This window comes from Lepidochelys kempii, chromosome 3, assembly GCF_965140285.1.
Source record: "Lepidochelys kempii isolate rLepKem1 chromosome 3, rLepKem1.hap1, whole genome shotgun sequence".
Lineage (NCBI taxonomy): Eukaryota > Metazoa > Chordata > Testudines > Cheloniidae > Lepidochelys > Lepidochelys kempii.
Genome location: NC_136382.1, coordinates 161,112,849 through 161,136,304, shown reverse-complemented (window position 1 = coordinate 161,136,304; position 23,456 = coordinate 161,112,849). Strand labels below are relative to the sequence as shown.

The 23,456-nt window shown below is 41.8% G+C and overlaps 1 protein-coding gene across 17 annotated transcripts in view; it reads left to right on the top strand.

Moving 5' to 3' along the window:
* The window catches only part of DISP1 (dispatched RND transporter family member 1), a 161,392-nt gene that overhangs the window by 8,517 nt on the left and 129,419 nt on the right, over window positions 1–23,456 (top strand). For 13 of the 17 annotated variants that reach the window (XM_073338798.2, XM_073338799.2, XM_073338800.2 and 10 more), the window contains one exon: window positions 9,997–10,120. The exons of 2 other annotated variants lie outside the window; for them this stretch is intronic. The gene's annotated coding sequence lies outside the window, so the exon portion shown is untranslated. Of the gene's footprint in view, window positions 1–4,087; window positions 4,235–9,996; window positions 10,121–23,456 lie in introns of all 17 variants that reach the window. 2 more of the 17 variants (XM_073338792.2, XM_073338795.2) reach the window with 1 other exon arrangement.

The following is a 23,456-nucleotide window of genomic DNA, read 5'->3' as shown; positions in this document are numbered from 1 at the left end:
GGTCTGTGATGCTTTGGGGTTCAACCCAGACCACTAAGAAATTTTCACCACCTGCTCTGCAATTATGGATACCTTAAATGCTATGCTGCTGTGGTTCACAGCCCAGACACCAAACAGTCAGCCTTACAAGCATGTAGGTCACATACTGGCTTCCATCATCCAGTTACTTTTTGCAGTGTGACCCCATCCCCCAGTCCTGAGTTTCCCCCAAACCATCTGCCCTGTAGTGTCCAGCCCTCTCCTGGAACACTCCTAGAAGTTAAGTTCGCTGCTCCTTTAAAGAGACAGTAAACAGCAGGAGGAGGGGCAGAATGGAGAGCAATGGTAGCCGGAGCACACTGTGCCCATGAGGAGAAAGGAAGGAGCCCCTCATGGGCACAATGTGCTCAGGCTAGCAGAGCTATTGAGTGTCTGATCCACTAGTTTACTGTCTGCTGGGAAAGTGACTAATCTGCATGTAAAAATGCTGAATGCAATGATAGACTGGCATGTCCATCCTGAGGCTGAAAATGGAAGTAAATCAGCCCTCTACCCTATTAAGTTTACTTTCTGGGCATATGTCTTGCTGCACATAATATATCCTATAATCTTACGTGGTTAGAAAACATTGGCACATATAGAAAGTGAAATGTTTCTAATACACACAAAGATACCCAGGTATAGTTGTATGTCTTTCTCTGTCTTTCATGCCCAAATAAGAGCTGTTTACTCATGATCTGCTGCGCTAAAGAATATTGATGGAAATTGTTTTCCATAAAAACAGACTAACTCAACACAATAGTGAAAACAGTTTTGATCATAATTAGGTCTTACACAGAATCAGCATATGCAATACATAAAAATGACTTGAATATTGTAGAGCACCAATTAATCATAACACTCGTAAATATTTGCTGTGTTTGTTAGTACCTGGATGCCTCTTGCCTTTATTCTCAGAACTTTTGTCAATGGTCACCCCATATGCAGTTGAAATGGTAGGGAAGGAAGCTTTGGCCCTAATGGAATGAGACTTAGGTTCTACTTGCTTGCATCAGAAAATATTTATATTCCTAGTTAAGCATGCATTCAAAGCAAAGAGAGCTTTCTTATCTTTACCCATAAATAACATTTATGAAATAAAGGTCATTACTGCTCGAGGATTGTCAAGAATCAACATAGACCTCCAGTGCTTTTTTTCTTGATCTAAGATTGGCAAGGAGGTTGCAAACACACTTCTAATGTGGACTTCATAATAGTCCTCTATGCCATTGGCACCTCTAGAGTAGATGAATGCACTCTTATTGGATGTAAGTACAGGGCATATTTCTAAAGTACCTGGTGCCACAGCTAGTGCTATGCTTCTTACTCCTATTCCCAAAATAGGAAGCTCACCACTCAGATGCATTTGAATAGAATTTTGGTAAGTGTCTTGTCTAAGATCAAGAGCATATAACTGTACCCACAGTACCGTCATCTTCCTGTTACTCATACTTGTCCCAACAAGGAGTGGACTTTAAAAAACAATACTTTCAGAAAGATGGACATGCAGCTATATGAACCTCTTCGCATTTAGAGTTGTGTGTATTCAAGCTATAAATCCAGTGTACATAGAATCTCATGACACCAACATAATTAAAAGAAGATCCTTTACACCCATAAAGACTTCTCTAGGGCTTCCATGGTAATGTCACATTTAACTTTGCATTTCTTTACTGTATCAAAAACTTTAATTTATTTTTGCAGTAAAATATTTTTTCCGGACTGGAAAATGTGGAAAGTCTGCATTTGTCTGTATCTTGAAATCGTTTGATAGTTAAATGTTTGTACCTGATTAAATTTCTAGTTAGGGGATGGAATATCAACAGTGAGACTAGACAAAGCAGATTAAGCATGGAAACTATTCACATAAAACTTCAATTCACCTGGAATGTGAGGGGTATACTATATCTCAAATTACAACTGTGCTGAAGGGCTGGGCTGAAATTGAAGATGTGATTTTAAAAGACTTGAAGGGGGATTTTTATTACTTTCACAGCCATAAATTACTGTCAACTGTAATAGGTACGGTGGGTTCTCTGACACCTCCAGTTTCAGAGAGTGAAGAAGTTTCTAGACTTGCAATAAACTTTTGGATAGATTTTGTGTCTCAAATTTAAAAATGTATCTAATATAAATTTTTTTCAATCTAAGATGTTTATATGGCCTTCATTATGATAATATTTGAGCACCTCACAGTCTTCAATGTGTTTATCTTTAAAAGACACCTGTGAGGTACAGAAGTGTCATCCCTGTTTTATAGATAGTCTCTATGCCATGGTTCCCTAAGGCCAGGTCTACACTACCATTTACTTGGTATAATTTACGTTGCTCAGGGTTGTGAATTAGCTACCCTGCCAAGCAACGTAAGTTACACTGATCCAAGCATGGGTATGGACAGGGCTGTGTCGGTGGGCGAGCTGCTACCACCTCTCAACCAGGTGGATTTATTATGCTGTCAGCATAGAACGTCCTCATGAGATGTACTACAGCAATGCAACTGCAGTGCTTCTAGTGTAGGCTAGCCCTTAGTTAAACTCCCACAGGAAATCTGTGTAGAGCAGGGACTTGAACCCAGGTTTCCCAAAGTCCTAGCATCCTAATCACTGGACTGACCTTCCTTGCATGACTTGGTACTTCTAATAGGAGCACTCAGAGACCAATAGTTTTTTGTTTTGTTTTTTAAAAGGTTTTGAGACAAATAGAAGTAAGACAATTCAGTTAAGGCTGCTACTGTTATGATTTACTTGGAAAATTACAGATAAGTTTGCATGTGAACTAAAATAACTATCTTTCTTATGCACAGTATGCTAAACCATTGTGGAATAGTACCAGGAGAATTTCTGCCATTCAGAACAGATTTCATTCTAAACTTATACACACATTCTCACTTATTATAGAAACAGTCAACAATAAAGTCAATGCATCAAACACTAGGATAATGAAAAATTTTAATTTTATTAAGACCCTTTGAAACTAGGGTACATCATCATGACCCTTTTACACAAGTAACATAGTAAAACAAAATCATAAATGTTAGTTTTATTTTATTAATACTTTTATTAATTTTATTTACTAACATTTTTAGTACAGCTCATTGTGTGTTTCTGTGGTAGTCTGATAGTTACTTAAATACCTAGTTTAGAGATGTTCCTGATCATATAAAAAGTCTGAGGCCCTGATCCTACAAGGAGCTCCATGTAGGCCTAAGTCAACAAAAATATCATGGCCAATTATGACAACGAAAGTAATATAAGCTTACAAGAATGAAGAAAAAATTACAAGATGCTGTGGCTGTGAATCTAGAAAATAATACATATTGTACTTGAGAAATAGTATGTTATCATAATGCATGTGGACGAGGAAGTTGTATTAAGGCTGACCATACAACTTTAACTTAACGTTTTCTGATGTAGATACTTAACTGTTGCATTAACATAGCTCTTTGCATTAATTTATTTGTCAGTAGTGGACAGTAGTTTAAGGTTAAATTTGGTCCCTTGGTAATTGTTTTCTGTTTAAAATCAATAGAGATTATGGAAACAATTTGAGGAAACAATTACTTGCGTTTTGGGTGGTGGTGTTGAATAATGATTAAGTACGTTCATTTGTCCAGCCAACATATATTCAAACATAGACTTTTCTATGGCCTTTCCATAAGGGGATGATGTGACTTTGTTTTATCTTTGCCTTGAATACCTTCAAGTTCTACAAATATCTTGACCATGAAATTAAACAGCTGTTTTAAAGGATTATTTAGCTTATAGTGGTGGGGAGAGGTATGGTCAGTAAAATGAAAATAAAGTTGTTGGTATTTTCTCAGCTGTATCCTTTTATCTTTTAAAAAACAGGTACCTTGCAGAAATTTCCATAATGCTTTTTATATTGACTTTTCTAATCAGCACACTTAACAACAGTACATGCAACAAAGATAATAGGTTGAGTTTCAGAGAAATTCAACAGTGGGTCTGGCGTTTGGCTATCGTTCAAGTATGTACAAGTAACTTAGCATCTGTAAGCTTATGATCTAAGTGTTTCTATTTGGAATTATCTTGATCTTCTTCCCCTCTAGCCCTAAAGAGAGATGGTCTGGATATATTGTTTGTCTAGAACTTCCTGGTGCAGTTGTGACTTTGACGTCTTGTGCTGTAAGAAGCCCAGGCTAAAGCAGTGATGATGGGATGACAAGACTAACACCTGGTTTCCACTAGAAAATTAGGTCAGTTTAACTATGTTGGTCAGGACGTGAAAAATCCACACCTCTGAGTGGCATTATTAAGCTGACCTAAGTCCCCATGTAGACAGAGCTGGGTCAATGGAAGACTTCTTCCGTTGACCTAGCTACTGCCTCTCAGGGACGTGGATTATCTACACCAATGGGAGAACCCTCTTGTCAGTGTAAGCGGTGTCTGCACTGAAGCATTGCAACTGTAATGGTGCAGCTGTGCCACTGTAGCATTTTAAGGGCATGGCTATCCTTGCGAGTTAGAACGCATTAAAGTAGCCCCGGGCACCCTAACTCACGACGTGTCCACACTGGCAAGGCACATAGAGTGCTCTGACTCCGCGGCTAAAGCGCTCCTGGTAATCCACCTCAGCGAGTGGAAAAATGTTTTGTGCACCCCTGCTGGAGCGCCGCAACATCAGTGTGGACGCCCTGGTCTGTTAATGCGCCCTGATTGGCCTCCAGAAGTGTCCCACAATGCCTGTTCTAGCCACTCTGGTCATCACTTTTTGAACTCTGTCCTGCCCTCAGGTGACCAACCATCAGACCTGCTCTTTAAATTTTCTGGGAATTTTGAAAATCCCCTTCCTGTTTGCTCAGCCAGGTGTGGAGTGCTCTCAGTGCATCTTTCCAGGTGACCATGCCTCCACGCGCCAGGCGATCCCCAGTATGGAGCAATGGTGAGGTGCTGGACCTCAGCAGTGTTTGGGCGGGAGCAAGCTGTCCAGTCCCAGCTGCACTCCAGCTGTAGGAATTATGATACCTTTGGGCAGATATGAGGGAACATGATGGAAAGGGGCCATGACCGGGACACAGCGCAGGGTTAAAGTGAAGGAACTGTGGAATGCCTACCGCAAAGCCTGCGAGGCAAACAGCTGCTCCAGTGCTGCCCCTGCGACATGCCATTTCTACAAAGAGCTGGATGCGATGCTTGGGGGGCGACCCCACCTCCATGCCAAGGACCACCATGGACACTTCAGAGGCCAGTTCAACAAGGCAGGAGGAGGCGGAGGAAAGCGGGAGCGAGGCAGGGAAGACACCCCAGAATCCCTAGATGCATGCAGCCAGGAGCTGCTCTCAAGCCAGGAGGAAGGTAGCCAGTCGCGGTGGCCGGTGCTTGGGGAAGGACAAACACCAGAAGAGGTTCCCAATAAGTGGCTTTTATTTTGGGAAGGAAGTTATTCGGTGCAGGCACTTGGGATGAGGAGGGTTAGGGCTGCATGCATACCTAGATGCGGAATAGGGTATTGATGCGGTCTCTCACATCGCGGTAATCAGCCTCAGTGATCTCCTCAAAGGTCTCATCCAGAACTTGGGCAATGCGCTTGCGCAGGTTTCTTGGGAGAGCCACTGTGGTCCTTGTCCCAGTCAGGCTAACATGTCTGCGCCAGTGTGCCGTGCTGAGCAGGGGGACCATTGCTGCACACAGGCAAGCTGCATATGGGCCAGGGCAGAAGCTGCATTGTGGTAGAAGACCCTCCCTTGCTTCCCAGGTCACCCTCAGCAGTGAGATATCTTCCAGGACAAACTCCTGTGGAAAATGTGAGGACAGTGTTCAGTATAGGGGCCCCCTGCTACTGTTGGCTCTCCCCAAGGCACAGAAACCCAGAGGACGGGTTTCTGTGAAACAATCAGTCCCCCTTGACCCTGTGCTTACTCACCATTTTGGGGCTCCCGTGGGTTATGTGCGCTCGCTTTGAGACAGGCAAATTCTGCTATTGTATAGACTGTGCCTGCCCTTAAGTAGGGGGGAATCATTACTCTGTCTGGTGTGAACAATGCTGCCTCTGTTAAGTGTTGCATTTTGCCTTTAGAGATGCAACCTTGAGATCTCAGCCTTCTGTGTTATCGGCTGAAAGACTGCAAAGAATTCGGAAGAGGCCACTTAGAAGCAAAGATGACATGCTGCATGAAGTCATGCAGCAGTCCCTTAATGGGAATCTAAAAGTGCAGGAGTGGAGGGAGAGTGAAAGGAGGATCCGCTAGCAGAATGAGGAGTGCCAGCACAAAAGTGCGGAGCTCTGGCAGCAAAGCACGGATCGGCTGATAAGCATCATGGGGCACCAAGCAGACTTGATCCAGGCGCTTGTAGCCATGCAGGCGGAGCAATACCACCCCTGCATGCCCCTGCAGCCCTTGTCCCAAAACTCTTTCCCTTGTGCCCCATGTCACCTCCAACCCCACTTTCCCCAACATCCGTGTTCCTGTCGCCACCAGCTGCCTCCAACACCTGTAGCTTCATCACCCAGCCCTGAAAACTACAACCATTACCCACTGCACTCAACCCCCATCACCATGCATTATAGCCATCCTGAAGTGCAGCACTCTGACAGGAAGTCTGAGTATGAGAACAGGACATATGCAAATCTGTGATTGAACTGTTCCCCACCCCACCCCCTTGCCCTTTCTGTTTCCCAAGCAGTTGTTTCTTTTCAATAAATGAATTTTCTTTTCAATAAATGGATTTTTGGCTTTGAAAACATTCTTTATTAGTGCATAAAGTAAAAGATACCTCAGCCCAGGAAAGCAACAGGCACTGCAATTCAGCGTATCAAACACAGATTCCAACTAACATTGGAACCACTGCACTTCACTCCCGTGCAGGGCACCAGACATTACTGGCGGCTTTCAGCCTCAAATTGCTCCCTCAAATTGCATCCCTAATCCTTGCAGCCCCACGCTGGGCCCCTCTAATAGCCCTGCTCTCTGGCTGTTCAAATTCAGCCTCAGGTGTTTAACCTCTGAGTTCCATGCCTGAGTGAATCTTTCACCTTTCTCTTCACAAATGTTATGGAGGGTACAGCATGCGGATATAACTGCGGGGATGCTGTCATCAGCCAGGTCCAGCTTCCCATACAGAGAGCACCAGCGGCCCTTTAATGGCCAAAAGCACACTCCACAGTCATTCTACACCGGCTCAGCCTGTTGAACCGCTCGTTGCTGCTGTCAAGGCTCCCTGTGTAGGGTTTCATGAGCCACAGCATTAAAGGGTAAGCGGGGTCTCCAAGGATCACAATGGGCATTTCAATGGTGATCTTCTGGTATGGGGAAAAAGTCCTGGCTTGCAGCTTCCTGGACAGCCCAGTGTTCCAAAAGATGCGTGTGACAGGCACCTTTCCAGACAAGCCTGCATTAATGTCAATGAAATGCCCACGGTGATCCGCAAGTGCCTGGAGAACCACAGAGAAATACCCCTTCCAATTAACATACTCAGAGGCTAGGTGGGCTGGTGCCAGAATTGGAATATGCATCCCATCTATTGCCCCTCCGCAGTTAGGGAAACCCATTTGTGCAAAGCCAGCCACAATGTCACGCACGTTACCCAGAGTCATGGTTCTTTTGAGCAGGATATGGTTAATGGCCCTGCAAACTTGCATCGACACAATTCCAACGGTTGACTTTCCCACTCCAAACTGGTTAGCGACCGATCGGTAGCTGTCTGGAGTTGCCAGCTTCCAGATTGCAATAGCCACCCACTTCTCCACCATCAGGGCAGCTCTTAATCTCATGTCCTTGTGCTGCAGGGCGGGGGCGAGCTCCTTATACAGTCCCATCCGAAAGTTCTGCAGCCACTGCTCATCATTCCAGTCTTGCATGACGATGTGATCCCACCTCTCTGCTTGTTTTCCGAGCTGAAAAGCGGCATTCCACAGTGGGGAGCATGTCTGTGAATGCCACAAACAGTCTCATGTCATATGCCTTTCTCGCATCTATCATTGTCGGAGTCCTCACTGTCACTTTGGATCTTAAGGAGTAACTCGACTTGCCAAACGTGACGTGCTGGCAAGACTTGTCAGCATATTCCTCAGCAGTTCAGGCTCCATTCCCGCAGACCGAAAGGGAAGACAGAGCGCGCAGTACAAAAAACGTTGAAAGATGGCGCCAAATGTGGATGGAAGCACAGGGATTGCTGGGATGTGAACGGATGCATCATGGGGCTTTGGGACAGGACCCAGAATGCCCTGCATCCCCTGCCCCCTTCCCACAAGCGCCAGAATGGGAAGAGGGGCTCTGTGGGATAGCTGCCCATAATGCACCGCTCCCAATGCTGAAGCAAGTGCTGCGAATGTAGCCACGCCAGTTTGCTTGCAGCTGTCAGTATGGAGAGACTGCAGCGCTTTCCCTACTGCACTCTCCGAAGACTGGTTTAACTCAAAGCGCTCTACATCTGCAAGTGTAGCCATGCCCTAAGTGTCAAAAGCCCTAAGACATCTCTCTGCTCTGGGAGTCCAGTAATTTTTACCAATATATAAACTTGGCCAACAAAGTTCCTGCCTGTCCACTGTGTCTTGCAGTATTGTTCGTTCTTTTTTGTAAGCAGGGTAATGTGAACAGCTGCCTCGCTATCAGATGTCCAAAGTTCACTATATTTTAACTGATAATGGTGCTAACCTTGAGTAGTTCATCTAAGGCTGAGCTATGTCACCAGAAGGTTATGTGGCTTTGCTAAGGTCCCCAGCTAGAGTTAATATCAAGGCTGACTGTATGTAAGGTCTCCCTTTATTTCACCCTTCTGTGACCAGTTTTCTTCCTTTTATTATTGTGGGCTCATATGATGAGTGTTGTATCAATAATAAAATTATGCAAAAGAAAACAGTGTTGTGTTGTTAAAATGTAATCTCAATTGTGAAACTGAAGATAACTGTTTCTTACTGGGCACTAATTGCTCTGAAGTTGCCTTATTTGAGATTGTCCCAGTTGGGGGTGGGAGGAAAGAGTTTCATGTTTAATTAACACATATGGGAAAAGACTAACATGTATCTGTATTGCTTGCACTGTTTCACTCAATAAGAAAACGATGTGGCAATTTTTTCCCTTTTTGAAGTTTTAACTCTTCCACTTCTCATCCCCTTGCCCTTCTTTGTGTATTTGAATCTGTATTGGTTATTAATTCATAAATCTTCAGTAAGTTAACATTAAGTAATTTAGCTATTAATAATAATAATTAATAAAAAAGTTTACATGTTATAGTGTGACTGCATATGCTTCCTCCTGCCCAGGATGCCAATACTTGTTTTGAAACTGATACCAATGCTGTTCAGTTTAGTGACATAACCTAAACTCAGTCCTTTAGTTAGTATGAGTTTGTAGAACAGAAATGTACTATTACAGTATTCAGGCAAGGCCAAATATTTTTAGTTGCTTTATTTAACAAGTTCCTTGTACCAAAGTAGACTGGTCGCATATGAAGACTGCTTGCTGTTATTGAGCTGTTGAGCACTTAGTTTACTATGGTGCAGATGACCAGATCAACAGTTGTCATAAGTAGAGCTGGCTGGGAATTCTTCAACTAAACATTTCCATGTCAAAAGTTTTTAAATTTGTTATTATGTCCTGTTTTGGCACTTTCAAAGCAGAAGTTCCATCTTTCGATTTGAAATACCTTTGTTTTGAAATTTAAGTTAATTTATAGTGAAATTTAAATAATAATAAAAGTCAAAACATTTCAAAAGTATTTAAATGAAATTATGTTTGAATGAACTGTGAGTTTTTTTTAGTTTCAATCTGAAATTTTTCAAGATTTTGATCTTCTCCCAATTTGGAAAGGGAAAACTGTTTTCAATATTAAAAAATTTCCCAACATGGCAAAACCATTTCCCACACAACTTTTGTATACCTGTAGACTCTGACTGGTTTTGTGCATACTTTGGAGGAAAAAGAACTTCAGAGATAATTTTTTAGTACTATAAATAGTAACAATCAAAGGCCTCTTGTGTATAATTGTATGACTAAATGCATACTGTTTTCCCTTTTAGGTATCTAAAAGCAATTGGCACAGGATCTTGGCTTTGTACTCTTAACTGTCTCAAAGCGTGAGTTTTACGACGTTGGGAAACGGCACATTTCAGCTGAGATCGGAGCTGTGACATTGATCTAAAGGTAGGTCATGCAGAATTCTGAAAGTTCCATTCTTCAGAAATTTCAAGGTTTAATCTTGGTCTGGTTTAAATATTGTATAATGGAATTCATTATGCAATAAAACAGGTATTTAATAGACATCTTGAGTTTTAGTGACTCTTTTGTCTTGAAATCACTTTTCTTTTTTCACCAGTCAACTTCTCTCTAAATCAAGGTTCACTATATCTGAATTGCAATGGGCATACTACGATGCACTCTTTGAGCTCAAGGCCTTTTCTTCTTTTTCACTGTACATATAATAAGAATATGGCTCATTGCAACAAATATAAATAAAAAGGATACAATGGTGGCTGTTAATCTCAAGTCCTCATCATGCATTTTCTCTTCTTGTGATGATGTTGGGCCTTGGGTATCTGAGTAAGTGTCACATCTTTATTATACATCTGGTATTCCTACTCCCTCCTTCTCAAAGAGAACTACTGCATCTTTCCTCCAGCTAGCAGGACAGGACAAGAACCTTCTACTGAAACCTTCTACTGAAACTCCACACTGCTGCTTTATACAAACAAATGGTATCTTGGGATCAATGAGTGAGGTACACATTGCTGCTGCACTGCAGACCCCCAGAGCAAGTTGACCCCCAGAGCTGCCTTTGAAAAATCACATCTCTCGTCAAATTATGTTGGGTACAATACGTCAGATTTCAAGGTTTCAGTCTGATTTACTTATTGTTCTGGTTGGAGTTGAGATATGAAATATAACCATCTCTTAATTTGCAAATGCTGGTCTTTTTGTCGTGAACTAACAATTAAAAGTAAAAGATGCAAAAATAAGAGACAATATGGATCACTGGAGGGAGACTAGGCCTGGGAGACAGAACCCCCTGAAAGCTAATCTCAACTCTGACACTAAATTACTGTGTGGCCTTAGGCAAGTCATTTAATTTATCTGCCTCTCTTCTCCTCCTATAGAATGTGGCTAATGCCTCAGATGGATGCTGTGAGAATTAATTTTGTCCAGCTCTTTAAAGATTAAAAGTCCTCCCATAAACCTTTTTATGCAGAAAAAATGAATTAATATTCAACATAGTGAAGACTTGAGACTAAGTATATTTAAAACTTCCTTCTTTGGCTTTTTAGCTGCAGAGAATGAGTAGTTAAGATTTTGCTAGCTAAAAACCACTATAGTTGTAACATTTACCATGATGGCACAAGTTTTTCTAATTATCTTTACCTGTTTTTGTGGTTTTTTTTAAATGATAAAAAAAAATTCGCTCCAGGATATTTCCTTTGTTACTTTGAAGACTTCTGCAGAACGCAGTGCATATTTTCAGTTGGCTTACTATGGCAATATGTAAAAAAAATGTGCCAAACCTTGCAACAGAATATTTGAAGAGCTACAGTTCTGTCACATTTAGGGCTTGTCTACATGGGAGATTCATACCAGTATAAGCAAGGATGTGTATTTAAGCTGATATAGTTATATTGGTGTGTGTAATAGTTGCTTTTTTCGGTTTAGCTCTTGTTGTTTTTAGTCCCTCTTCTTTTTATAGTTCCCATGGTGACTCCTTATCTCAAGCCAGTAAACCAGATAAACAGCTTCAATGAGCCAACTAGGGCACAGAACCAATATTTTGGAGGTATTTTTAATTTGTATTATTAATCTGACTTTTCTGTAGCTGCCTCCCTTTTTCAAGGGCACCTTTTGCATGAAAGGAATAAGCCCATATTTGAGCATTTGGAATAATTTAGTTGGCTGCAGATGTTTTCATACTCTCAGCTGAGGAAAAAATAGGTGTTTTGAAAGTCCAGGGTCTGCACCCATGCACTACCTAATTGGGCTAGAAGCAATACATGACAGTTAGCTAGCAAACAGGAGCAGCAAATGAGAGTTTTGTGAAGGAGTGCTCCAGGTGAAGGAGGAGCAACTATGTGACCCTTGGAGTGAGTTTGTTGTCTTATTTCAGAGTAACAGCTGTGTTAGTCTGTATTCGCAAAAAGAAAAGGAGTACTTGTGGCACCTTAGAGACTAACCAATTTATTTGAGCATAAGCTTTCGTGAGCTACAGCTCACTTTATCGGATGCATACTGTGGAAAGTGTAGAAGATCTTTTTATACACACAAAGCATGAAAAAATACCTCCCCCCACCCCACTCTCCTGCTGGTAATAGCTTATCTAAAGTGATCACTCTCTTTGCAATGTGTATGATAATCAAGTTGGGCCATTTCCAGCACAAATCCAGGTTTTCTCACTCCCCCCAGGGTGTGTCTGTGCGGATTTGATCTTGTGCTTTTTCAGGGAGTTTCTTGAGCAAATGCTGTAGTTTCTTTTGGTAACTCTCAGTGGGATCAGAGGGTAATGGCTTGTAGAAAGTGGTGTTGGAGAGGTGCTGAGCAGCCTCTTGTTCATATTCCGACCTATTCAAGATCAAATCTGCACAGACACACCCCTGGAACCCCGACCTGGGATATTCTATCTATAAACCTGGAAATCCTGGGCGCCCCATCATCTCAGGCATTGGCACCCTGACAGCAGGATTGTCTGGCTATGTAGACTCCCTCCTCAGGCCCTACACTACCAGCACTCCCAGCTACCTTCGAGACACCACTGACTTCCTGAGGAAACTACAATCCATCGGTGATCTTCCTGATAACACCATCCTGGCCACTATGGATTAGAAGTCCTCTACACCAACATTCCACACAAAGATGGACTACAAGCCGTCAAGAACACTATGCCCGATAATGTCACGGCTAACCTGGTGGCTGAACTTTGTGACTTTGTCCTTACCCATAACTATTTTACGTTTGGGGACAATGTATACCTTCAGATCAGCGGGACTGCTATGGGTACCCGCATGGCCCCACAGTATGCCAACATTTTTATGGCTGACTTAGAACAACACTTCCTCAGCTCTCGTCCCCTAACGCCCCTACTCTACTTGCGCTATATTGATGACATCATCATCTGGACCCATGGAAAAGAAGCCCTTGAGGAATTCCACCATGATTTCAACAATTTCCATCCCACCATCAACCTCAGCCTGGACCAGTCCACACAAGAGATCCACTTCCTGGACACTACAGTGCTAATAAACGATGGTCACATAAACACCACCCTATACCGGAAACCTACTGACCACTATTCCTACTTACATGCCTCCAGCTTTCACCCTGACCACACCACACGATCCATTGTCTACAGCCAAGCTCTGCGATACAACCGCATTTGCTCCAACCCCTCAGACCGAGACAAACACCTACAAGGTCTCTATCAAGCATTCTTACAACTACAATACCCATCTGCGGAAGTGAAGAAACAGATTGATAGAGCCAGAAGAGTTCCCAGAAATCACCTACTACAGGACAGGCCTAACAAAGAAAATAACAGAACGCCACTAGCCGTCACCTTCAGCCCCCAACTAAAACCCCTCCAATGCATTATTAAGGATCTACAACCTATCCTGAAGGATGACCCAACACTCACAAATCTTGGGAGACAGGCCAGTCCTTGCCTACAGACAGCCCCCCAACCTGAAGCAAATACTCACCAGCAACCACATACCACACAACAGAACCACTAACCCAGGAACCTATCCTTGCAACAAAGCCCGTTGCCAACTGTGCCCACATATCTATTCAGGGGACACCATCACAGGGCCTAATAACATCAGCCACGCTATCAGAGGCTCGTTCACCTGCACATCCACCAATGTGATATATGCCATCATGTGCCAGCAATGCCCCTCTGCCATGTACGTTGGTCAAACTCAACAGTCTCTACGTAAAAGAATAAATGGACACAAATCAGATGTCAAGAATTATAACATTCATAAACCAGTCGGAGAACACTTCAATCTCTCTGGTCACGCGATTACAGACATGAAAGTTGCGATATTACAACCAAAAACTTCAAATCTAGACTCCAGCGAGAACTGTTGAACTGGAATTCATTTGCAAATTGGATACAATTAACTTAGGTTACCTTGCGTAATGACTTAGCCACTCCCAGTCTCTATTCAAGCCTATTTCCCCTTGTTTTTTCCTACCCCTCCCCCTCCCCCCGACGTTCTTGTTAAACCCTGGATTTGTGCTGGAAATGGCCCACCTTGATTATCATACACATTGTAAGGAGAGTGATCACTTTAGATAAGCTATTACCAGCAGGAGAGTGGAGTGAGGGGAGGTATTTTTTTCATGCTTTGTGTGTATAAAAAGGTCTTCTACACTTTCCACAGTATTCATCCGATGAAGTGAGCTGTAGCTCACGAAAGCTTATGCTCAAGTAAATTGATTAGTCTCTAAGGTGCCACAAGTACTCCTTTTTCTTTTTGTTGTCTTAGTTTTTTGTCATGTGCGTGCTTGCTTGCCATTTGCCTGCTTGATTGAATTTTATAGTGTGGTCTCTTTAGGGGGCTGTGTGCTGAGCCCAGATTCTTGCTAGGCTAGGCTGAAAGCTTCCTAATGAGGCTCTAGCTTGCTATCCTTTGATTCCTAACCTCTTTAGGATGCCTTGATGAGGAGGCGGGGCTAACCTCATGGCTAACCAACAAAGTAAAAGAGGCAGTTAAAGGCATAAAGACATCCTTTAAAAAATGGAAGTCAAATCCTGCTGAGGAAAGTAGAAAGGAGTATAAACTCTGGCAAGTCAAATATAAAAATATAATTTGGCAGGCCAAAAAGAACTTGAAGAGCAACTAGCAAAAGGCACAAACTAACAGCAAAATGTTTTAATTCCATCAAAAGCAGGAAGCCTGCCAAATAATTAGTGGGGATCACTGGATGAAGAAGTGCTAAAAGAGCGCTCAAGGAAGACAAGACCTCTGCAGAAAAGCTAAACAAATTCTATTCATCAGTTTTCACTGCAGGGGATATGAGGGAGATTATCACACCTGAACCATTTTAAAGTGACCGATCTGAGGAACTGTCCCAGATTGAGGTGTCAGTAGAGGAGGTTTTGGAACAGCTTGATATATTAAACTGTAATAAGTCACCAGGACCAGATGGTATTCAGCCAAGAGTAGCGAATGAATTCAAATATGAAATTGCAGATATACTAACTGGTATGTAATTGATCCCTTTAAATCAGCCTCCGAGGACTTTCGGAGGATAGCTAACATAAGCCCAATTTTTAAAAACTGCTGCAGAGGTGATGTGGCAATTGCAAGCTGATAAGCCTAACTTCAGTTCCAGGCAGTTTGATAATTCTGTTGTTTACTATAGTTTCAACAAGATACATAGATGAACACTCTGTGTTGAGGAAGAGTCAACATGGCTTTTGTAAAGGGAACTCCATACCTCACCAATCTATTAGAATTCTTTGAGGGTATGTCAAGGTTCCTTCCCCACTCTGAACTCTAGGGTACAGATGTGGGGACCTGCATGAAAACCTCCTAAGCTTACTTTTACCAGCTTAGGTTAAAACTTCCCCAAGGTAGAAACTATTTTACCCTTTGCCCTTGGACTTCCACTGCCACCACCAAACGTTTATCTGGGTTTATTTATTAGGAAGGCGTTGTTTAGAAACGTCTTTCCCCCCAAAATCCTCCCAAGCCTTGCACCCCACTTCCTGGGGAAGGTTTGGTAAAAATCCTCACCAATTTGCATAGGTGACCACAGACCCAAACCCTTGGATCTTAAGAACAATGAAAAGGCATTCAGTTTCTGAAAAGAAGGATTTTAATAGAAGTAAAAAGAATCACCTCTGTAAAATCAGGATGGTAAATACCTTATAGGGTAATTAGATTCAAAACATAGAGAATCCCTCTAGGCAAAATCTTAAGTTACAAAAAGACACACAGACAGGAATATCCATTCTATTCAGCACAGCTTAATTTCTGAGCCATTTAAAGAAATCATAATCTAATGCGTATCTAGCTAGATTATTTACTAAGTTCTAAGACTCCATTCCTGTTCTGTCCCCAGCAAAAGCATCACACAGACAGACTCTTTGTTTTTCCCTCCCCCCAGCCTTTGAAAGTATCTTGTCTCCTCTTTGGTCATTTTGGTCAGGTGCCAGCGAGGTTACCTTTAGCTTCTTAACCCTTTACAGGTGAGAGGATTTTTCCTCTGGCCAGGAGGGATTTTAAAGGGGTTTACCCTTCCCTTCATATTTATGACAGGGTGTCAACAAGCATGTGGACAAGGGGGATCCCATTGATATAGTGCACTTGGACTTTCAGAAAGCCTTTTACAAGGGTCCTTCGCCAAAAGCTCTTAAGCAAAGTAAACAGTCATGGGATAAGAGAGAAGGTCCTCTCGTGGCTCAGTAACTGGTTAAAAGATAGGAAACAAAGGGTGAGAATAAATGGTCAGCTCTCACAGTGGAGAGAGGTAAATAGCAGGGTCTCCCAAGGATCTGTCCTGGGACCAATGCCATTTAACATTCTCATAAATGATCTGGAAAGGGGGTGAACAGTGAGGTGGCAAAGTTTGAGGATGATACAAAATTATTCAAGACCGTTAAGTCTAAAGCTGCCTGAGAAAAGTTACAAAGGAATCTTGCAAAACTGGGTGACTGGGCAACAAAAGGGCAGATGAAATTCATTGTTGATGATTCAAAGTAATGAACGTTGGAAAACATAATCCAAGCTATATGTATAAAATGATGGTTCTAAATTAGCTGTTACCACTCAAGAAAGAGATCTTAGAGTCCTTAAGGATAGTTCTCTGAAAACATCTGCTCAAAATACAGCAGCAGTCAAAAAAGCCAACAATGTTAGGAACCATTAGGAAAGGGATAGATAAAAAGACAGAAAATATCACAATGGCACTATATAAATCCATGGTATGCCCACACCTTAAATACTGTGTTCATTTCTGGGTGCCCTATCTCAAAAAATATATATTAGAATTGAAACAGGTATAGAGAAGGGCAACAAAAATGAATAGGGGCTTGGAACAGCTTTCCGATGAGGAGAGACAGAGACTGTGACTGTTAAGCTTAGAAAAGAGACCACTAAAGGGAACATGACGGAGGTCTATAAAATGTTGACTGGTGTGGAGAAAGTTAATAAGGAAGTGTTGTTTACCCTTTCACACAACAAAAGAACCAGGTGTCACCCAGTGACATTAATAGGGAGTACATTTAAAACAAACAGAAGGAAATATTTCTTCACACAATGCACAGCCAACCTGTTGAACCCCTTGCCAGGGCTTTTGTGAATGCTAAAAGTATGCCTGGGCTTGTTTCAAAAAAGAATTTAGATACGTTCATGGAGTATAGATCCATAAGTGGCTATTAGCCAGGATGATCTGGGAATGCAACCCCTTGCCCCTAGATATCCCTAAGCCTCCAACTGCCAGAAGCTGGCACTGGAGAACAGGGGATGGATCACTTGAAAGTTGCATTTTTTTGTTCATTCTCTCTGAAGCATTTGGCACTGGCAACTGTTGGAAGACAGGATAGTGGGCTAGATGGACCATTGGTCTGACCCAGTATGGCCTGCCTTATGTTCTTAGTTCTGTTGTGCTTTTTTCCTCCTCTCTCCCTGAGTCAGTGCAGTGACCTATTTAACTATACTGACCTTTGGGAAGACTACTCATTTAATCCAAAATGCTTTGTATTGGCATCCTACAGGGAATGCACAAAATAAGTATTTTCCCAGTCCCATTCTAAATGTTAAGTGTTGGCCTATAAAGCGCAGTTAAACTTCCTTAATGGGAATTGAAGACATTCACGCAGTGGGGTGGGATCATTAATCAAGGACCTTTTGTCTCGTTAAAACTATCTGAGTATTTTGTAAGTATGTCTTCAGGTTTTCAGAGAACTGAAACTTAGGGTATGTCTACACTTACATTTTATAGCACTCTAACTTGCTGACTCAGGGGTGTGAAAAATCACCCCCTTGAGCACAGCAAGTCTGAGCGCTTTAAAGCGCTAGTGTAGAAAGGCTCCAAGCGCTGGGAGCCGCACTCCCGGGGCTCGGAGCTAATCCCCTCGTGGAGGTGGAGTACCAGGAGCACTGGGAGACCTCTCTCCCAGCGCTCATGTGCAACCACACTCACACTTCGAAGCGCTGCAGCGGGAGCGTTCCCATGGCAGCGCTTTGAAGTTTCCACTGTAGACATATCCTTAGAAGTAACTTGATGATGGTTTTGGGTGCACAAAATCTTTTTTTTTGAGATGGGGTAGTTGTAGAATCATACTACAGTACACTGAGTCTCTGTGGCCTTTATTGTCTTGTACAGTTACTGTTCAAACTTATCACAGAGTTAAGAAATTTATTGGGTCTTCCTTTCCCTAGAGTGGCAGACAGCAAGTGTGTTTGAGAGGTGACATGTTTGGGATGGATGAGTACTAGTCTCATGCTGCAACCAACTGAGCTTCTTAATGACATTTGCTGCTTCTATTGGTAGAAATTTAGCTGGAAGTTTGAAGTAGAGAATTCCTTTAGCTGGTGTTTGTAGTGAGGGTAGAGATGATTGGCATCTAGCTAAAAGGTCACAATAGCCCAGGCTCAACTTCTTAATTTGAGTGACACTGTAAAAAGTTTTCAATGTTCTTGCAACACGAATTGTTCTTTGTAAGATGGGACAAGGTGTTCACGTGTGTCAACACTAGAGAGTTTCACCTGTTCGCTGTCTTTCTCCTTTTGCCCCCTTTTGGGAGATAAAATTGCTGCTAAATGTTTTTACGTTAAGTTCAGTATTGAAATTCTATCTTCTGGCTTTGATGGAGGAGAAAAGCTAAACTATACAAACAAATTAAATTGATTGGATTGTTGTGAGCACAGTGACACAACTGTTAGCAGTAAGTGCAAAGATAACTTCTAGATTTTTAGTAAATGTGACCTGGAACCTTCTGAAAAGGCACAAATAGCCTTTTGTTATGACTATTTCAGCTTCCAACTATGTTTAGAATGCAGGAAGGCTACAGAAGAGAGAAAGCAACTGAGAGTATGTCTACATTTTTAACTTGGTGCAGGTTTTGTTTATCCATGTTAAGTGATGCGCAACAACTGTTGCACAGTTAATTTCCACACCCTGCATTGTTATCCTGCAATCCAGTTAAATTACTCCTGAGGGAATTCTGTGCCACTGCACATGCAGAATTTGCACAGAAATTAATGTGCAGTCAGAATGTTGCTTCATATCTTTGTGGTCATCCATTACAAGCACTGTTTTGCAATGAACACAGTATTCTGGTCAGACATCGCATCATTGTTCTGCCACTCTGCTGCATGCCTTCTGGGATTTTTTGTTTTGTTTTTTTTTGCCAGAAAGCAATGGAATTCTGGGGTTTGTGGTCAAACAGAATAACGTCTATGTTTCATCTTGTTTCACCCCATCAACCTTCTTGTTTCTGTGATCTGGTGCTACTTTTAAAGCACTGTCAGCATGGAGGAAGTGTTGTTGGGCACTGCAGTCCTTGTTGTCACGTATATAAAGACTGCTGGTATAATATCTAAAGTTGTGCAATGGCTGTACAACCAGAATAATAAGGGAATGTGAGGAGGAGGAAGCTGAAAACAATCACACTTCCTCGGCTTTTACTGGTGCAGACTCGCTCAGGACACTGCTTTTTGGCTTTGCCATGTAGTGCTGACTGGTGGGACAGGATAGTGCTGCAGACCTGAGATAACCAGCTGTGGTGGCATGACTTCAAGAGGTCAAAAGCCACTTTCCTAGAACTGTGTGCAGAGCTTGCCCCTGGAGCTGCAGTGGTAGACCATGTACATGAGAGCTTCCCTCAACATGGAGAAACATGTCGCTATTGCCATGTGGAAGCTCGCCACCCCTGACTGCTACTGATCAGTTAGTAGCCAGTTTGGCATTGGTAGATCAAGCATCAGGCTGTTGCAGTGGAGGTGTACACCACAATCAAGAAGGTGCTGTCCTTCTAGGTCATAATTCTAGGCAATGTGCTGGTGGCTATTAATGGCTTTGCATGATTCGGGTTCCTTAATTGTGTGGGGGACACTGATGGGACCCATGTGCCCATTCTTTGCCTCCCACTTCAGGGTTCATCAACAGACAGGATTATTTCTCTGTGGTGCTGCATGGCTTGGTTGATTGGTGTGGAACGTTCACTAATATTTATGTGGGGTGATCTGGAAAGGTCCATGACACCATGATTTTTAGAAGGTTTGGACATTTTCATGTAATGACAAATGGAACTTTTGCACCAATGGTCTGTATGAACGTTAATGGCATTGCCATTCCTCCAGTCATTCTAGGAGGTAGTTTACTCTCTGCTCTCCTGGCCTAAGAAGCCTGTCACTGGAGAGGCAAAAGGAACTGGTTAATTATATCCCGAGTAGTTGCAGAAAGACTGTGGAATGTGCATTTTGGAAGACCGAAAGGTAGATGGAGGATCCTGATGTCAGGTCTGGATGCTGATGAGGGACATCTTCTGATTATATCTGATAGCTGTGTATTTTACAATCTTTGTGCATACAACGGAGATCATTGCACATAATGGGAGTAGGATGTGCACACATGGTGAACATTTTGAACAGTGAGGGAGGTGGCCTATGTGTAGAATAATTGTGATGAATATGTTGTGCTCCTACTCATGAGAAATGTGTATGTTGTATAAGGCATGTCATAACAATACTGCACATATTTCTTAATGCATTGTACGTGCAATTTGTAATGCAATGCTTTTTAATATAGTACTTGTTTTGATGGAATTATTGTACCAGTAAGGTGGTTTTAACTGGATGCTTTGCAATGAAAGGAGGGTCTAAGATTCAAACATGAATGAAAACACACTTTCAAATTATTTTAGTAAACAATATGAATAATAAATAAAGATGAACTTTATAAGCATTTTAAAATTTTATTGAGCTGCTACACTGCTGTGCAAAGTTAGTAGGCCATTTGCTTTAGTAACGTAGCCTTCCCCTCCATAGTCCAGTGTATTTCTATCTGTGTTTTTCTTCTCTTCCTGATCCTGCTGTCATGGTGAAAAATAAAGAATAAAAAACCATCATTTTCAGTAAGCATCTTTACTTTGAGTCTCCTTTCTTGTTAAGCTATGCAATTCCACTATTTTTGTGAAAGAAGGGGAGGAGACTGTGTGGAGGGGGAAAGATTAATAAGCACTGCGATGGGGGTATGGGACAGGACATAGAAAGGTTACACAGTGTTTCTGTGGGGTTTTTATTACTATAAAAAGAAACAGCATTTGTGCAGTCTCTAGTGCCACCTTTGCGTTAAGCATTGTGGGTGGGGTTTAAAAGCCCATGAATCAGTGAAAAGTTATGCCAACATGGAGACATCCTTACAGTTCCCAACATGTGTAACCTGCCCTCTTGTTCTGTTGTATTTTGCGGTATCATTTTAATACTTCCAGGAATTGATCTTATCTACAGTATGGGTGTGTGTCTGTGGTTCAGACTCATCCTTCTGCTCTGAATGGAGGTGGTTTGGGACCTTCATGATTGTCTGGCTCAGGGTTCACCTAGGTCATTGTGGATCAGTCAGACTGTTCACAACAAAAAACTTGTACAATGGTGACACATCCAGTCAAGGTCCTCATAGTAAGGTCAGACTGTGCTACTTCTCTATTCAGACAAATTGTACTTTGAATGTCTGTAGTCCCAGCTGGAGCTCCTCTGTTATACTGCAACACTGGAAAGTGTTCTGGTTGTGCACCTTACTGAACAAGAGCCATGATACTTGCTTGCATGCCAGTTTACTGCCAGCCAGCTGGGCTGGATAAAGCTCCTATCTCCAGAGGTCTAAAAAGCCAGAGTCCTAGTGTGGGATTACAAAACAGCAGCATGAGGCATTACTAGAGAGTTATCACAAGCATAGCACAGCTATGTGTGAACACCTCATGATGGAATCACAAAGGACAGCATTTGGCTGAGGATGACCTTTTAAACAGTGAGGTGACATCCGGTAAGGATGACCCCAGAGCAGAATGAGATATATAGGCAACCAAGGTCGACAGCAAAGTAGTATGGGATACTAGTGGGAGACCTGATAGATCTGCATCCTGTACCAATCGTTGCACATGTATCCATGTATATTTTGCTGTGAGTAAGCTCCTCCTGCATCTAAGTAAACCCACCTCCAAAGTGGGTTTTCTGACATGTATTAAAGAGCAAGATTTGTAACAAAACATTTTGTGTATGGCTGTAAGATTTTTTAATGAGAGAGATTTCAAGATGATCTACAACAAATCTGACCTGGAGACAAGCTCTTATGGTTCATCACACTTCTGAAAGTCTGATGGGAATATATCAGTCTATAAATATGCTTTGTATTTTAAGCAAAGTACTAGTTAGGTCTTAAACTTTATTTTAAACAATTAACCACTTGATAAATGACCTCAAAATTCTTGCTTTAATTCTTGCCAGATGCTACTTTCCAGATTTTACTTGATTAAATTGTCAACTTTCATTTGCCTGCATCTTTGGTTTCTTTCTTGACTTGGAATGTGCATGCTTAGCATCTCTGCTTGGGTGAGACAGTTCCTGTTGTTGCTGCAGACTTTTTAATCTCTCCACAAAAATGTTCTAACAGTAAGATATTGTACAGCCTTTTGGATTAATAACAAGTATTAATTTACACACACGAGAATTTGAAAATCCCCTGTTAAGAACTTCCTAACCATGCAGTGATCTGGAAGCTTACATGCAGGGTTCTGCACAGCTCACCTCCTCTGCTGTCCTTAGCACAATCAGAGCGGCACAGCTATTTGCTGTTCTTGCAGGTAAAAAACCCTAAAGTTTGAATTACAGTAAATGGTCTTAAGAACAAAATGAAGAAAGTGGTGTTAAATGTACGTATATATTTACAGAAAGTATTGATGCATTTGTGAACTATATACATCTTTAGCAGAACGTTTTTGACCTGTTTAGTATAATATAGCCATTAATAATTGTCCCTTCCTAATCCTTGATATTTTAGACCCTTCAGCAGCTGTTGTTGATTGTACAATAGAAACAGTTTGAATATTAGTCGGAAACAGGTGGTATATGTTCTAAACTTCTGAAATATGGACCATAGTCAACAAAGTTGTCAGAGCATGTCATGAAAAATTAGATATTGGTATAAGTCCTGGGATAGCTTGTGCTGATTTTTTTGGTTCTTTCAGAGAAGTGTAAACTATTTGCTATGGAAAAGTACCTGCAGGGTTTTCTACAATGTATTTCTTCAGGGGAAATTCTACATTTCTACAATGTATTTCTTCAGGCTTTACAATTCATATCCAATTATCATTATAGCTTGCATTGAAATAGGTTAGAATTTCTAATTTAATTGTAAAAGAAATAAATTGTCAACAGGTTGTCTTGATTCTTGGCTAAAAAAGATATTTTGTAACTTGCATTTCATAGCTTGCGCTAAATCTCCTACACAAAGTATTCATTGTTTATGGAATGCAATTTTTAGGTTGACTTTT